At 49.6% G+C, this 19158-nt stretch overlaps 1 protein-coding gene across 1 annotated transcript in view; it reads right to left on the reverse strand.

The window, feature by feature from the left end:
* Nucleotides 1-12124, reverse strand: part of hivep3b (HIVEP zinc finger 3b) — a 94637-nt gene extending 82513 nt beyond the window's left edge. Inside the window, exon 1 of the mRNA XM_066717702.1 lies at nucleotides 11936-12124. The gene's annotated coding sequence lies outside the window, so the exon portion shown is untranslated. The remainder of the gene's footprint in view (nucleotides 1-11935) is intronic.
* Between the last annotated feature and the right edge of the window lie 7034 nt (nucleotides 12125-19158).

Consider the following 19158-nt stretch of genomic DNA (forward strand, 5'->3'; position numbering starts at 1 on the left):
GTTACAGAGCGCAGGAACATTCACGGGCCGTCGCTGGATCACAAATCTTTACCGATTCAAGCGCATGTGTTAAATACCAGAGCAGATCAGTTTTATGGGTACCGTCCCCGAGCGAAAAGTTTGCTTCAGTGGAGCACCCTGATCTTCTTGAACACTACGGTGTCCCGAACACAGATAACAGACACACAACAACACACACGGCATAAGAGACTGTGTTGTCACAATACACTGCGGTGCACACAGCTGCAACGCCAGAACAAAGGACGGGCTCCAGAAAACTGTCCGAGGAAATTCTGTCCTGCTTGGCAAAGGAGTCGCAGACAAACGGTAAGAAAGGAAGAGGAGGGAGGGAGACACGGAGAGAGAGAGAGTGTGTGAGAAAGAGAAAAGGGAAGGATGTGACACAGCTGTCTCTGTGCTAATTAACTGTGAAGGGAATAGCGATATCATAGATTCGCCGCCTCTCGTCCGGAGTCGGAGCGAGAAGGATGGTCATTCCAACACTCATCGCTGCGAGCAAACCTCACACTCCTGGAACGATCTGTGCTGTGCGTTTCAGTAAAAAGACACGCAACAACACAGACAGCAACAAGTAACTACAGTCAGACGGGAGAGCGGCAACTGAAAAATCCCTACGTTCATTTCAATCACGTTTGCGGCTGAAACAAAACAATGTACAAGAAAATGAGCCGAGCAGATTCCCTCGTTTCCTCGGCTTCACGTGTTCGTGATCGACCGCGGATTCCCGCTCATTCCCTTCACCTGCCAGGAGGGACACAGACAGACAACACAGACAGGCGCCGCACACGGACTTTTCACACAGCGTGCAGATCACAGAACAAAAGCAAAGGATGATCCGCACTCTGCACAAAGACGACGTTTTTTAAAAAAGGAGGAAGTAAAGAAATATGCAAATTCAATTAATGATCGAAGGCCTATGCGTTTTTTTTTATTCTGCCGCCCACTCCGCAACTCAAAACGATACTTGGCTCGTTTTTCACAATATTAGAAAGTCGACCCAGAAGTGTGTTAGTTTAATCGCTAACCACGTCATCCCTGTGCACAACTACATGGATGACTGTGTTCACAGAGCAGTCACAGTGATGTACAGGGACATCTCTGGGTTCACATCTCATCTCCAGCTCCTATATGATCTCTCTCCTGCTGGTGGACAGCCCTGCAGTTAACGAGGTTAATTACTGCAGAACCCATCCGCGCGCCGTCAGAGCGGCTGTGTGGGAGAGATGTCAGACTGTCGCGTCGTGGCAGATGAATTTAAAAATGTGAATCAAACACCAGCCTGCCAGCGCACCTTTGTGAAGGCTCAGTATTTTACAAACATGTTCCTTTTCGAGGTTTGAAAGACATTAAATGATGCGTAAGCTCGATTCACGTCCAAAACTAATGTTTTAAACATTAAAAAAACATCTCACAATGATATCTATGTTCTAGCGCGATGAGGTGATGTTCCACTACGTCTGGCCACATCAGATCCCTGCCATTTCCTTCCCCGTACTATCTACAATAACAAACGAGACTGGGTTTCTTCCTGATGGCAAACGTTTGACGTTCCTCTCTCCGCGGCTGTCTGGCACGGCCACTGTCCTCGGTATCTGAGGGTCATTCGCAGCCACGGAGAGACGACTGATGCCTTCTCCACTGTGGGACAGATCGAGCCGTCCGCACCGCCTGCCCGCTTTAAACGCGTGCATCTCAATCGTGTCCCGGCGCCGAGCGCACGCACGAGGGACGGGTCTGTGAGAGAAGACTGATGGACCTCTTACACCACTGCTCTGATAGCGATCCTTCATCCCTCCTCCGTCTGACGGGGTAATGAAATACTCGCTCACCGATCACCCGTCACCTTTACACACGTGGGTGCAACGGCGAAGGGTACTGAACGCCAGGCTCCAATATGGCACATACATACATTAGTAGCATGTTTTTATTTCTCTCTCTCTTCCCTAACCTGACAAGTCATTCTCTCCACTCCATTCACTGTCTTTCGGCCGCACGGGCGACTCGAGAGCGGAGCCGCCGAACGCCACGTCGATTACCATATTTCCACCTCGGCTCCACTCTCACGGCGACTGTGCTAAGCGAGCTGAGAAGCCGAGGAAGAGAGAGAGAGAGAGAGAGAGAGAGAGAGAGAGGGAAAAAAAAGGAGAGCAAGTGTGTTAATTGGCAGGAAGCTGCAGCTCCCCATCTGGAGCGCTCCCGGAGCCAAGGCGCCGCGCGGTGCAGGAATCTGGGGGGTGAGCCGGGGAGCGCGGCGCGGCGGGGACACAGGCTGAGCGAGATCCTGTGTGGGGGGGCGGCTGCAATTGAAACATGACAGCTGTCCAGGTGGCACAAGGGCTCGACTGGCAAAAGGGTTGTGCCTGAGAGAGAGGGGCTGCCAGAGAATCCGGGGTGGACCACACAGGAACGGAGGCCAGGGGTCCGTAGTGTGTTCCCAGCCCGGCAGGACTGGCCAGCGTCTGCAGTGGCGATGATGTCGGCCGATGGGAGAGCGGGAAGGAACAGCGGCGTGCGTTTGTTTTGTTGCTGCTTTTTCCTAAACTAGGCCTCGAAGCCTGAGGGAGCCGAGGAGGGAAAGCACCCTTTCGGGCCGAGCCATTTGCATGACATCCATACATTTTAAATATTTTATAAATATCTGATAGGGAAGCGCAGGGCCTCAGGGGCCACACAACCTCCCGGTCTCTCGGTCTGAGCAGCGTCAGCACAGCACCGCGTTACCCGAGCGAATTGCAAAGCGGATGACTCTCCAGCTCGGTGTCACCGGGGTCACACTTCAGAATCAAATTAAGTCAGGTCTGGGGGATTACCGAGGAGATCATACAGCCCCCCAGCAAAAAAAAGCCTGGGCCCGGCCGAGTGGTGGCATCTTCAGTCGGCGCGCTCTAACCTGGAGCTCCAGAATTAATCAGCCTACTCTTTATTGATCTCTACCACTTGAATTCAGTAATGCATTATTTATAAAGCCCCTAATTGTGCAGATGCCTGAATTCTCTCACTACCAGGTGCGCCACACGTTTTCTCCGTGTCTTCGCTGGGTGGGAAATGTGTTGATTTGTGCAGCATAATGTTGTATACGATTTATAGACGCAGAAAAAAGCAAACACACATTTTAATGAGATGGTCCCCCCCAATATTAAAGGCTGATTTGAACGTTTGATTTTTCTGTGGTTTGTTTTTAAATGCTGCCGATGAAACGCACGAGAGACGGAGTCGCCGCCATTCGGGGTCTCGGTGTAGCGTTGACGGGCTCCGCTGACAGGTCCCCTGCAGTTCCTTCAACACCACAAACCCCGAGACTGTGTTAGTGCCTCCTGACAGGCGGCCAATTTTTAATCCTTTTTACAAAAATATTTATACAAACAAATCCCCCGAGACCTTGGCTTGTTTCAGAAAACACTCAAAACCGGTGCACTGAAAAAAGTGAGAAGTGCGTCTGAAGTGCCAGGTCTGAAGCATTGAAGAGACGGGAGAAACTAAAGACTATTAACAATCAATTTGAATTCAGATTGTTGTGGTTCTGGTTTGTTTTTTCGTTTCAGTTATAACCGACTCCCCCCCAGAAAACGAGAGATGCTTTATCTTCCGACATTACAACTGGCAATTTGACATCATAAATAACAGGCCCCTGTGAGTTTACAAATTTGTGCTGATTCAATCAAAAGTAATTGCGTTATCGGTCTCTCTCTCTCTCTCTCTCTCTCTCTCTCTCTCTCTCTCTCTCTCTCTCTCTCTCTCTCTCTCTCTCTCTCTCTCTCTCTCTCTCTCCAAACTTGTGGGAATATGAGCTCATCTATGCTAATAGAAATTGCATGATGGGTTACGGAGCTTTCAGCTGTATTCCCCTCACACTAGTAGAAGAAAAAAATCTTTACAAGTATTATAACGTAGAACAACAGGCCATGGGTAAAGCGCGGTGGAGGAACTGTGTCTTCAGAGACCTCACTCCCTCTGGTGACGAACCGTGAGAAGTCAACTGGTCTCGGCCCATTTTAATAATGCAATCGGCTCTGAACGATGTGTCACCTCTACACGAACACGGGCTCGACGGCCACGGGTGAGAAAACCTCTGGCCTCGCACTGCTGTGGAGACATTAGGATTCTCAGAAGTTGCTCGCGGTGGATTAAAGTATTTTGTGTTGACATGTCAACTGGTTCCCCTGCTTTGCTTTACATCTCACATTTCAGTTACCTCACCTGCTGGCGGGGATTAAGTGGACAGATTTGTATTTTTTTCCGGACTCGCGCCAATTTATAACCCCTAGCTGCGCGTTTTATCGGTGCACAACCAGCCCAACCACTTTGCAAACTGCAGTTCAAGCCGCAACGCACAGTTTAGGTCACACAGAGAGACCAGCAGACCTAAAGGCCCTGTCGGAGAAATACAAACTGACACTCCAGGTCACTCACAATCACAATAACGTCTTTCTTCTCTACCTAAGATGTGTATCTGAAAATGCATTATTATTAAACAAGATGAAACGCGACGCTTGTATAGAACAGACCTCTAGAGATGTCTGGAAACTGCCCCTGTTTTTATATTTTGCACAGGAAATTGCTTTGCTTTTCTAGACTACACAACCTGAATTACGCACCCAAGGAAACTAGTGCGCTCTTGACGCAGCTCAACACATTTGCCCGTTAGTTATTTGCTCCAAAGTTTTGCGACACAGTGACAAAAGCGAGAGTCACAAAAAAGACTTACTTTAAAGAGTTGCGACTCCTCATGTGATCACGGTTGTGAGCAGAAGGTGGCAGAGGCGCTGGGTGGCTGGGAACGACAGAGCCGCTACAGCCGCACACAGAGGTGAGGGGGAGATGAGAGACGTTCGCAGGCGGAGAGGACGGGGACAGTGACAGAGCGCCGTGGCGCTGATGGGAATTCTTATGGGAGTTTTACACCATCTGCCTGCACTGCGTTGAGGAGGGAGTTTGTTACGAGAGCTGCTCATCCAGCAGATTAAAAAGCATTAAAAAAAAAAGAACAAAGGGATCACATAATTTTCAGGGAGGATGATATCACCAGCTACTGGAAATGCAGGGCGGGTTGGGGGAGGGCAGGATTGGCCACTGGAGATCACGGAGAGCGAGGAGCGAGAGCCCGTTCCTGCCGAAACACTAGACGAGTGGAATTCCCCTAAAAAGCCGGCAGCCTGTTTCACAATCGCCCTCCAGGAGTGACAGCTTGAAACATTAGAGCCATTGCTGCTCCAAAGAGCGCCTCCTTCAGCAACAAAGGCCAATGCAGTGGTCGCCCTAGCTCTCACCAAGACTGTCTCTCAACAGCACGGAGACACTGGACGATATATCGAGTATTTGCGATATATTGGAATATATTTTGGGAGAAATACAAACCACTTGTAATGCGAGTATCGAGTGTCAGGAATGTGGGAGGAGTAACTGTCACTGTTTTCATGCCACCGATCACCTCGGAAGAGCAGGGAGCAAATGTGCCGCGTTGTGTTGCTATCGAATAACGTGTTGATGTCAGTAAATGAGTAGTTCTGAGGTCTGAGGAAATGTAACTGCTTTGAAAGTTGAATGTTTGTTTTACAATCATGGATTCGTAGGGAAACGAACTTGAATGTTACACTCACTATATTAACCTTTTTCAAAAGCAATGGAAGCGAATGAACGAAGTAATGAAGTTACCTGGTGTTAATTATATTATATATATATATATATATATATACACTCACCTAAAGGATTATTAGGAACACCATACTAATACTGTGTTTGACCCCCTTTCGCCTTCAGAACTGCCTTAATTCTACGTGGCATTGATTCAACAAGGTGCTGAAAGCATTCTTTAGAAATGTTGGCCCATATTGATAGGATAGCATCTTGCAGTTGATGGAGATTTGTGGGATGCACATCCAGGGCACGAAGCTCCCGTTCCACCACATCCCAAAGATGCTCTATTGGGTTGAGATCTGGTGACTGTGGGGGCCAGTTTAGTACAGTGAACTCATTGTCATGTTCAAGAAACCAATTTGAAATGATTCGACCTTTGTGACATGGTGCATTATCCTGCTGGAAGTAGCCATCAGAGGATGGGTACATGGTGGTCATAAAGGGATGGACATGGTCAGAAACAATGCTCAGGTAGGCCGTGGCATTTAAACGATGCCCAATTGGCACTAAGGGGCCTAAAGTGTGCCAAGAAAACATCCCCCACACCATTACACCACCACCACCAGCCTGCACAGTGGTAACAAGGCATGATGGATCCATGTTCTCATTCTGTTTACGCCAAATTCTGACTCTACCATCTGAATGTCTCAACAGAAATCGAGACTCATCAGACCAGGCAACATTTTTCCAGTCTTCAACTGTCCAATTTTGGTGAGCTTGTGCAAATTGTAGCCTCTTTTTCCTATTTGTAGTGGAGATGAGTGGTACCCGGTGGGGTCTTCTGCTGTTGTAGCCCATCCGCCTCAAGGTTGTACGTGTTGTGGCTTCACAAATGCTTTGCTGCATACCTCGGTTGTAACGAGTGGTTATTTCAGTCAAAGTTGCTCTTCTATCAGCTTGAATCAGTCGGCCCATTCTCCTCTGACCTCTAGCATCAACAAGGCATTTTCGCCCACAGGACTGCCGCATACTGGATGTTTTTCCCTTTTCACACCATTCTTTGTAAACCCTAGAAATGGTTGTGCGTGAAAATCCCAGTAACTGAGCAGATTGTGAAATACTCAGACCGGCCCGTCTGGCACCAACAACCATGCCACGCTCAAAATTGCTTAAATCACCTTTCTTTCCCATTCAGTCATTCAGTTTGGAGTTCAGGAGATTGTCTTGACCAGGACCACACCCCTAAATGCATTGAAGCAACTGCCATGTGATTGGTTGGTTAGATAATTGCATTAATGAGAAATTGAACATGTGTTCCTAATAATCCTTTAGGTGAGTGTATATACACACGCTGGTGCGTTCCGGCCGCACCCGAAGCAACCCACACCCGCGATGTGAATATAGATATAATTTGTATAAAATTAAAGAATAACGTTTGTCTGCATTTAATATAAATTCAGAAGCAACTTTAAAAAATGCAGCATGGTTGATGTTATTAAGGTGGGTGCAGAGGTGCAACGCTAGTAACATGTTTTGTGGTATTTATGCAGCGCTGTACTGGTGAGCACAATTTCAAACCGAAACTCGACTGTCACAGCAAGGACGGATGTTAAATGCACCGCTATAAACCCAGATCAGCGCATGTGCTACGTGATTACTGTTATTGTTGTTATTATGTGACCAAAAAAAATACTGTATATATCACAGTATTATTTACTGTCACATAACAACATATAGCTATATTATGTATTTCTTAGTAGACAATGTGTATGTATGTATATATATATATATATATTTTACATTTTCTGTGGGCTTCATGAAGTAGTTTGGCAGCAAGTATTTGTTATTTTGTGCATTGTTCTTTTTATTATTTGTATTAATTTAAAGGCAGGTAAAACAAAAATCACATTTACAATGACAGCCATGGTATTTGTTAATTTTGCATATTTAATGATTAAAGAAAGACTTGCTTGAATTATAATGTCTTATTTTGTTGCTTGTTTGGAGAAAAACAATAAATATCGAGATATATAATCGGGTATTGCCCAAACATTCTAAAGATAGAGATATAATGTTTAGGTCATATCGCCCAGCCCTAGGTCACGGTCAGTGAAGTCACTTGAGTGAAGATGGAAGAAACAGGGTGACATTTCAGAGCCGGCTGATGAAATGCATTTTTTCCGTCGCTTCGATTTGGCAACAGCGGGGATGGAGAAGCTGTGAAAAGTGCCAGGTGCATGTGTGGGCTGACCCTGTGAGCAAGACACTAAAAACCAGCGCCTCTGACACAAGACACTGAACACCCTTCACAGCACCAGAACACACATTTATCTCAGTAGATAAGGACAGGATTTACATTGAGGACCATGGAGGTATTCCTGTAATGATAATATTGAAGCCACTGAACCCCAGACAGTCACTGGATGGGAATAAAATTATTTATCTTACAACAAACAACAAAAGGTTAATTATACATCTTTAGCTAGAGGCCTATAACTCAGTCGTGAAGCATTTTTAAGTGAGATAGCTGAGGGTCTACTTCTTGGCTATGATCTGATCTGATTAACTTTTGCATTTCTTTGTTTAATTGTATTGTTTTGGCCGTTGTTTAAATGGTTTGGTTTTATTACCAGGAAGTCTTTATGTTCTAATCCTACTCTGACATGGAATGGTCTTTGCGATACTAAAATAGTCATATTTCTGCAGAAGGCGCTGCTTTTTCAGGATTATGATTTGTGTCGGTTTTAATTTGATTGTTCATGTGTCTTCCATGTATGCGTGTGTAGTTATGCTAGGAGGATGATTAAGGGTTTCACTTGCTATAGAAAGGTCATTAAAGGTCTGTTTTAGTATTAGCCTACATGCAGGAAAACATCTGTCGGAAAGGAGTATTAGACATTGATGGATTCCGCACAAAAGGCATGAATGCGCAACTGTGATTTATTTACTCACTAAGTGGAAAAGATTAATGAAAGTTTATATATATTGGAATTCGGGCTAGAGAGAAGCTGTTTTAATAACAGAGCGAGAGGGAAAAGCAACTGCAGGGAGAGAGAGAAAGGGGTGGTTTGGTTCTCTAATCAAACAGATGCAGTTTTGTCAGCCTGTCGTATCAAAAGGTCACGCAATGCATCTCTGAAATGAGGGTCCAGGGTCTCACGGATGTAACCCGCACTGCCGGGCTCACTGTCGACCCTCACAGACGCATCTGTTCAATCAGCGCTGAGAGGCAGCTGGAGCAGAGCCAGACGCATCACAACCACGCCGCACTACTGGGATCAGCCATGTGTTCTTCTGCCCCATCCTTCACATGCGTGGTGACGTCACCGATCGGTCCAGGGATGCCCACCCTGTCAATCAGCGTGGAGGCCCCGCAGACAGCCCCGCACACCGCAGCGTGCACAGCGCACGCACATCTGCCCCCTTTCCACTTGCCCCTTTAACGCAGCGCCACCGCCGAGTTAACACACACGGCACAGCCATCGGACTACAACAAAAGACCGGAGACCCGCCGTGACACGCACTGCACCCCCGCAAAGGCCAGCCGCGCCGGGTCCAGTGCGTGGAGCTGCCCGGTAACAAAGTCCGACCCCCTTTCTGCGATGATCGGATCATTGACGCTGCACTGCTGGCGAGAAACTACTTCACCGAAAGCGAAAGTGTGGAGCCCCGGTCAGCACCATCGTCCTCAGCAGCGCGATCTGCCTTCCTGTCACTTAGACACGCGGCCCACATACTGAACCCCCGAAGGGTCGGCATGCTGTGGGCAAGATGTGCTTCCCTCCCCTTTCACTTCTTCCAGGAATTGGGAGGAAACCAGGCGGACGGCATGAGCAGGATGCCGGGCTGCGCAGTTAGCGGGAGGGCAGGCTGCTCCGCGCGGAGCCGGGCCGGTTCAACCTGTCGTGGGTCATTTCATTTCATCTGCGCACGAAATGGATGTGAATACAATGTGCAGCGGTTATCGCGTCTGCTATTCCCAACGGTGCGCAGCGTCGCCCGCAGCCGCCACAGTAACAGGACGCCAGCGATTTGTTTTGCAAAAGAACCACACAGCACCGTCCGCCTGCAGCGGCTCAGTGTGCGACTCCACAGCCACTACAACACCCCTACACACCCCTACACACACACACACACACTGTGCGACTCCACAGCCACTACAACACCCCTACACACACACTGTGCGACTCCACAGCCACTACAACACCCCTACACACACACACACACACACTGTGCGACTCCACAGCCACTACAACACCCCTACACACACACTGTGCGACTCCACAGCCACTACAACACCCCTACACACACACACACAAACACTGTGCGACTCCACAGCCACTACAACACCCCTACACACACACACACAAACACTGTGCGACTCCACAGCCACTACAACACCCCTACACACACACACACACTGTGCGACTCCACAGCCACTACAACACCCCTACACACACACTGTGCGACTCCACAGCCACTACAACACCCCTACACACACACTGTGCGACTCCACAGCCACTACAACACCCCTACACACACACTGTGCGACTCCACAGCCACTACAACACCCCTACACACACACACACACACACTGTGCGACTCCACAGCCACTACAACACCCCTACACACACACTGTGCGACTCCACAGCCACTACAACACCCCTACACACACACTGTGCGACTCCACAGCCACTACAACACCCCTACACACACACTGTGCGACTCCACAGCCACTACAACACCCCTACACACACACACACACACACTGTGCGACTCCACAGCCACTACAACACCCCTACACACACACACACACACACACACACTGTGCGACTCCACAGCCACTACAACACCCCTACACACACACTGTGCGACTCCACAGCCACTACAACACCCCTACACACACACACACAAACACTGTGCGACTCCACAGCCACTACAACACCCCTACACACACACACACACACACACACTGTGCGACTCCACAGCCACTACAACACCCCTACACACACACTGTGCGACTCCACAGCCACTACAACACCCCTACACACACACACACACAAACACTGTGCGACTCCACAGCCACTACAACACCCCTACACACACAGTGCGACTCCACAGCCACTACAACACCCCTACACACACACACTGTGCGACTCCACAGCCACTACAACACCCCTACACACACACACTGTGCGACTCCACAGCCACTACAACACCCCTACACACACACACACACACAAACACTGTGCGACTCCACAGCCACTACAACACCCCTACACACACACTGTGCGACTCCACAGCCACTACAACACCCCTACACACACACTGTGCGACTCCACAGCCACTACAACACCCCTACACACACACACACAAACACTGTGCGACTCCACAGCCACTACAACACCCCTACACACACACACACACTGTGCGACTCCACAGCCACTACAACACCCCTACACACACACACACACACACACAAACACTGTGCGACTCCACAGCCACTACAACACCCCTACACACACACACACACACACACTGTGCGACTCCACAGCCACTACAACACCCCTACACACACACTGTGCGACTCCACAGCCACTACAACACCCCTACACACACACACACACAAACACTGTGCGACTCCACAGCCACTACAACACCCCTACACACACACTGTGCGACTCCACAGCCACTACAACACACCTACACACACACTGTGCGACTCCACAGCCACTACAACACCCCTACACACACACACACACACTGTGCGACTCCACAGCCACTACAACACCCCTACACACACACACTGTGCGACTCCACAGCCACTACAACACCCCTACACACACACACACACTGTGCGACTCCACAGCCACTACAACACCCCTACACACACACACACACTGTGCGACTCCACAGCCACTACAACACCCCTACACACACACTGTGCGACTCCACAGCCACTACAACACCCCTACACACACACACACACACACACACCCCGCCGTGCGCAGGGCACCGTTACTCCGGAGTGCACACCGTTTACACACAAACGGGGCAGCACAGAAAACAAGGAAAGTGCAGCAAAACATGTTCCGCACGTTAGACAGTACATGTCACACACAAAGACACGGACACATGCATAACCTACACATTGTCCGGTCAGACTATCAATAATAACAATCGTAATAATAATAATAACTGTAATAATAATTTGCAGCGGCAGGCAGGGATGTAACCCTCGGGTGCCGACGCTGCTGAGCTCTGGTGCACTCGAGCCCCGCGGTTCTGCTCCAATGATCCAGTAACGCGGCGCTGCGCGGATGCCCGTCCCGCCGCTCACCTGACAGCGCGGCCGCCGCTGCAGCCATCTATCCCGCAGCGCAGCCGGGCAGCGGCTCTCCCTCCCGGGCTGCGAGGTGCGCTGGTGCGGGTCCTGGCCGGGGTCGCGGTGGCGGGTCGGGCGGGTCGGGGCTTCCCTGGCCGTGTCCTCCGGGCGGCTCGTCCCTCTTCAGCTGATCCGACAACACGCACAGCAGCGCGCGCTACGCACACAGCCCGCACGCCGCCCGCACGCCCGAGGCCCCGCCCCCTCCCCCTCCCGCCGCGCTCCCATTGGCCGGGCCGCCCCTGTGCGGCTCATTAATAAACATGAGGCGACGGGCGCACGCTGGAGCCCCATTGGTCCCCGCGGCCGCCACTCCTCCGCTCTAGTACCGCCTCCTCTGCGAGGGAGCCGCTCAAGGTGACGTCATGGAACATTCCGAAAATTCCAAGCCGCTGCGTTCGGCCGCGTGTGAAGCGCCGCTGCACCTGCCCCCCCGGAGCCGGGAAACGCAGCTGGAGAGGGAGGGCCTTTCGGCGGCTCGGACCCCTGCGCAGCTGTGTCGCTCTCATGTAAACACGGCTCGGGTGGGGGGGCTGTTTTGGTGCAAATGCAGTTCCTCCCGTGGCGTCGCACCGGCACTGAGTATAACCCGCTGGAGACGAGCGAGGAGAAAGTAATATATTCCCCACAGAGAAATGAAATAGTGTTTAAAATAACATACCCTTTTATCACCATTCACAAGAGACGTGTCATTATGGCACTTATTATTATTATTATTATTATTATTAGCAGACGCCTTTATATAGGTCAAAATATGAAACCATTATAAAAGTGCAATAATACAGTACAGTTCAAAACATTATACCTTTTCAATTTAAAAACTGTAAAGTGTGCAGGAAAATATACAGCAAATACAAAATAGAAATCCTACATGTAATGAAGTAGATGAACACATCGCGTGATTCCCTGCATTGACAAACTATCCATGATCACCATAAAACCACCAATCTGAGAGGACGGGCCCCGCCACACAGCAAACCCCGTGTGCGCATCTCCTCGGCAAAATAATACTGTGATCAATGACACAGGCCTCCTGGGGAGTCCTGCTCGGCGCCAGGCCGCTCCGCCGGGGTGATGCTCTGAGCAGTACTGGGTCTGTCTGGTGTGTTCCTGGCCACCATGCTCTGTCACTCATGTACCTGAGGGCTGCTGGACTCCGGCCCCGTGCTGCGCACAGTCGGAGTCTAATCCCGGGTCCCTGGGGGCCCCCAGCCTGTTCAAAATCACTTAGCCCCATGCCGCGGGCCGCACAGGGACCATTATCACGCTTAAACACAAGCAAGGGGTCCGACTCAACGCAGCCCCTCCCCAGGGAAGTGGGGGTTTATTCATCAAACAGATCCGGCTAAAGCAGCGCCAATTAGTGTCTCATTTTAATAGACGATTCTCCGGCTTTGAGTGTGTGTCCCTTTAGGTAAAAACGCACAAACAAACAAAGCCTGCACAGAATAAATCTACTGTCTGCTACACGGGGCAAAGGCAATGTACACTTACTGTAGAGATACACACACACCACAGACACTTACACTCACACACAACCTGTCTCGGAGTGATGGATGCCAGTCTCTTCTAGAGCTGGCAAACGACAGATTTGATCACATGGTGTGTGTGTGTGTGTTTGTACTCAGGTGACACACTGAGGCTGCAGTGCAGGCAGAGCTCGCTACCTGTGCGATAGGAGCAGGTTTGTTCTCATTTTTGTTTCCCTCTCAGTTTGCCATGAATGCCTGCACTGTCACTCCTCCTCAGAGCAGCAAACCTCGAGTCTCTCCGCCGTCCCCTCCCATACACTCACACACACACACACACACACACACACACTCTCACACACACACACACAGCACCATAGGGACACGCCAGTCCCATTCAATATTTACAGTATCACAGCGCAGCACTGTGGAAAAGCAATGAGCCGTGCGGACGCTTAAATGGACAGCTTCTTAAAGTGACTGCGTGCCAACACACAGATTCCTCCTCTCCCTGCCCTTGTTGTTGTTGGAAATCCTCTGCCAGGTACAGAGCCACACTGCAGTGAACACTACGGCCGCCACTGGGTCCTGAATTCTTGCTTTTAATATTTAAACGGTACTTTTCCAAAAAGCCCATCTGATCTCTCAAAGCAGTTTCACTGTCTCAAGCATGCACATCTCGGGCGAACAGCCTCTGGGTTGCACCTTGCAGTTGTTGGGCACTAAATCATTCAGTCGATTTTCCTTGGGCCCCTAGAACTCAGCACCTCAGTCTATAAAGACACCAGCGCCTCACACCTGAGTATTACAGGAACTAGTGCTTAGTTATTTCAATCGTAATTCACATGCCCTCTCATGTATGCCATCGGCACCTTCATGTTATTTGTTTCTATGCTTGTTCCGTGTCATTGTATCTCTGTGCACAGATTGCGGTTTCTCCAGCTAACTTGACTGACTTTTTAAACAGTTGCTTGATAAGAGGCCGTGACAAGTGTATCAGCATCACAGAAGCTTCTGCACAATGGGGAGCAGGGAATTGCAACACACTGCGTCTGAACAGCAACATCGTGTGTCTGCTTTAAACCAGGCTGCTGTATTACAGGTACGGTCTGAACAGGTGTGTCTTGAGTGACTCCCGAAGGAGGGCAGGGATTGTGTGGTCCTGACCTCCACATACAAACAACCAGCATTCATCCCTCCATCAAACTGCAGTGTCGTGTCTACTGAAGAAGTCTGGGAACGCAGGATCATTTACATTTTAAAAACTGATCTTATTGGCAAATTGGACGGCTGCTTCAGTCAAAGTAAAACCCTTGAACTTGATCTGTGGGGCTTCAGATATGTGCAAGAGCTCAGTTTTAGTTTCATGACAGTATGGTCTTTCTGATTATTATTTTATTGAGGATCTCACAGTAGCAGTGTGTCAAGTGTGTTTGATTTAAGGTCTCCAACTCAAGGCAGTGTGTAAAGAATGCTTCACAAACATCTTTATTTAATGTGTGTTAAAAATAGTCCATTGGAGCAGCAACGTGGAAAACAGGTTCGTTTTTCGATGTTTTTAACCTGTAATCTGGGGGGACGGGGAATGTAAGGGAGAGGGCTTTGGCACCGAATAAGCAGGAGAAAGATCCTGAAGTAATGGCCTCGTTGAAAGCGCTTACCTTTAATAGCTCTTCTAATGGGAGCACTCTCCCCCCCCGCCACACGGCACGGGGCCCCTCAGGTCTCACTGCCAAGAGTGCTGCGGTCTCGGGCCGTGAAAAGATGCCCACTTGGGGCTAAACTCGAGGGAGGCCGAGCGAGTATCAACAAATTCCACAACACATTTATTAACGTCGACGCCCCTATGAAAGAGCCCAAAGTGTGGCCGTGCCCTCCAGTTGTTTTTCTCGGGAGGAAGGGCCGCTGTGTGTGGATGACAGCCCCAGAGAATGGGGGCCTCTGTTCCCGGACCGAGCAGGTGTTTCTGCGGCTTCCCCGGCACACTGAGGGCTCTGTGTGCCGGAACCCGGGGGCCAGAGGGCAGGACGGGCAGCCAGTGACACACGCCTCTCACACTGCGCGGATCTGCGGAGCCCCTGGGGTTCCTCCGCGGTGCGTGGAAGGGGGTTCTGCTCAAAATGCACACAGACATAAATGCCACTCTGTTCTGCATCCGTGTCCCAGGCTGCTTGTACACTTATGTGCCATGTGTCACATTTCATCAAAACGATCTTTGTGCCAGAGTCGAGGAGCGGCTTATTTGCCAACGGGGTGTTACTGGAAGAATTGCAATTTAATCAAATACTATATTGATAAGTTCTACTGCAGGGGGTGAGGTTAGAGCTTTAAAAACAAAAACAAACCAGCTACATCAGTGCTTCTGACATTTTCCCATGAGTAGCTGTGAGCCGACACCACGGCTCGGACACCCGTGATGCAATCGGTTGTGAGAGGGGCTACGCTGAGGGGGTGCTCCTGACACGTATATACATATCTATATAATTTCTCATAACCTCTATCTGCAGGACACGCTTTTTATAGTTTAACCCCATTAAGGCTCCTGGCCTCGGCGTTTAACACGTGTGTGTCGGAGCGCTCATCCGCACCGCTGACGCTGTGATCTTGACTGGGTTACATAACGCACGGCGGACGGCTCTCCCGTGGAAATCTCGAGACTGACTTCACAATGCCCTGTCTTCTTATATAACAGCATTACTTCTGCTCTCTTCCTGCTTCTCTGCTTCTCTCCAGAGAGAGAGGAAACACTTGACAACAGAGGGAAAGCCTGGGACAGCATGGACATGGGAAATGAGGGAGCAGTCGGGAGAATGCACCATTTTGGAGATGCCCTCGTCCTCCATGGGCCTTTAAGTGCCTTTTGACAAGAGTGTTTCTGGTAAAGCCCACAGATACAGTGCATTTAGCCTGCTGTGTGATGCTTCCCTCTCTTAAAAGTGTTAAACAGACCATCTTCATTCCGGAAATTTCCTCACAGTTATGCACAGCAAAACCAGAAACAGCTGGACCCCCAAGCCTCCTCAGATAACCAGAGATGAGGACTGAAAGTTGTTTTCTGGTCACAGGAGTTCCTTTCTTCAATATATTGTATCCCCCCCTAGTTTCTAGAGCTGATATCTTCATTCTCTGGCTCTCATTGGATCCAAGCCTGTGCTGAAGAGGGGTTTGACATGGCCTCTCTCTGGGCCACGATGCAAGGTATACGACCGGTCTGAGAGAAGTGACCCACTGTCAGGGCCAATCGAGCTTCTCGATTCTTCTCTGGAAGAGAGCCGTTGCAGGATTACAGCCCAGGGGGTGGCTGAGAGCTCTGACCAGCCACCCCCTAATTGGGCGGTAATGGCGGCCAAATGGGCTGCGCCACATGTGTGCACATGGCAGCTGAATTCAATTTGCTCCCGGAGCTGAGAAATTATAGACCTCTGGACCACAGTCACACAAATAAAAAATATTAAAGCCAAATGTCTCCTCAGTTCATTCATCCACACTTTTTAAAAATGTTTCATTCCATCCAAGGTCCCCTCAACCCATTCAATCTGGGGGTAATTTGTGCTGTGTGTGTCAGCTGGAGAGCAGGAAGAGTGGAGAGAAGAGTCAGACAGAGAAGGACACCTGGTCAGATAAAGGGCAAAAGAGAGGGGGACACCTGGTCAGAGAAAGGGTGGAAAAGAGGGGGACATCTGACAGCATACACACTAGGGTTGAGCATCTGTCCGCCTGTGTGGGGGCCCTGAGACCGAAACGCCCGTAGAAGTTTTCAAACCAACAGCGAGGCCACATCAATACTCTACACCCCCTGCAGGTGGGAATTTTGGGTCCGTCTGTCCAGCACCTGTCCCTGGCTGAGTGTTGAGCTCAGGAGAGCAACAGCAATCAAAGACACTCTCGTTGGGACGATCTGGAGAAGCCAAGCCCCGTGTGTGACAATGGAGACGGCGAAGGTGGCAGCCCCTGCCAAGCCAAGAAGTCACACTAATTACCAAGATAAGGAGGCGTTTTCTCTGGGGGGCCGCAGACGCAGCAGCGAATGCAGCCGGTAATTAACACTCCCGCACCGATCAGCCAGGCGCATCGGGGACTGTGGAGAAGTTCATTATTAATCTGTTACTGCATATCTCTCATTTTAGGATACAAATTACACTAATTACACGCATCAGAAATGGAGGCACCAGTAATGCCTTTAAATCTGACTCTACTGTGGAAAACGACGTGAAGGTTACAAGCCGCAGATCCGCCCTCCTTGATAATCTCTAGCGCCGGAAGACTGTAAGACAATACCAGTTTTTTTTCTAGAGGGTTCCAGGAGACTGACTGTCAAATGAACCGAATCTTTTCAATTCAGTCCACTACAATTGTGTTCAAATGTTTAATTATTCTTTCACAGCTCATTTCCTTAAATCCAGCTGTTCCTTGTAGACAATAGGTTTGCAGATGTGGCTCATACTGGACTGCAGGCTGGGAGAGTGAGAGCAAAGATGCTATTCGTCCTTCAGCACAACACAGTGAAGTGTCAGTATTGTGCTGTAAAACAGTGTAACATCACGCACTGCTGTGTAGATGTTTGCGCCCCTCTTCGCCTCTGTGTTACTGATCTGTGAACGGCCCAGTCCGGTGGTCGGTGAACATACATGGATCCCTTTACTGTTCATAGTGATGCACTTGTTTTCCCAGAACATGTATTCAGGAGGGCAATGTATACATGTATACATATGCCTGTGATTTCTGAGGCTGTAGAAATGTCTTCTTCCTGAAAGTCCAGAGCGTTCTCAGCCTATGACATCATAACACAGCCTTTCTCGTTCCATAGTCCAAATCTCAATATACATCCTCAATTAATATTATTACTACTAATATTCAAGTTGGAGGAGATGTGAACAATGATATTCTGACCTAAATCATGGCTGTGTCAGTGTCAGGTCCAGATGAATAAGGAATAAAACTCTTGGAATGTTTTAAGATGGGAGTCTACTATTGTGTGTGTGTCAATGTGTGTGTTTGTGTCTGTGCGTGTATGCAAAAGATAGGGAGCTCGGTCCACTTGACACCAACTCTGCACACAATTGACTTCATTAGCTGTCGGCCAGCCCCTGTGTACTCTCACACACAGAGAGAGAGCGAGAGAGAGCGAGAGAGAACGAAAGAGAGAGCTGGAGCTGCAAGTTGGAAATGTGAGGACAGCCAAAGCTGTGAGAGCCAGCAAGAGTTATACAGGGAGATGAGAGGTGAATGTTTCTCACTCAGCTCTGAGGGGAAGGGCACAGACCCCCACAGAGCGAGCGCCTGGCCAAAGCAAACCTGGGAACAGCACGGAGAGAGAGCGAGGGAGAGAGAGCGAGGAAACGAGCGAGAGAGGGAGGGAGCGTTGCACAAGCAGGCCTCTGGCAGGCGACAGCGCATCGCACAGTAGATACCGATCTCCCTCCTTATCAATCGCCAGCACAGCCGTCCCTATCTCAAACGAACGCCGAGCGTGTCGCTAACGGCCCCGTCTGGCTTCCTGTCTTTATTCGAGATCTGACTCGGGCAAGAGCTGTTCATCCTGTCCTGAGGAAAAGACAGACTTATCATACAGTTTGTCACCCTAATTCACCCTAGTTTTTCATATTATATTTTGTTCTTCTTGAAAGGGGAAACAAATAAAATCACCACAACCGTGCTAATCCTTTCTACGCTCATCAGCGATCGATTGAGCAGCCTGTGTGAAACATT

The sequence above is a fragment of the Amia ocellicauda genome, chromosome 11, assembly GCF_036373705.1.
Source record: "Amia ocellicauda isolate fAmiCal2 chromosome 11, fAmiCal2.hap1, whole genome shotgun sequence".
Classification (NCBI taxonomy): domain Eukaryota; kingdom Metazoa; phylum Chordata; class Actinopteri; order Amiiformes; family Amiidae; genus Amia; species Amia ocellicauda.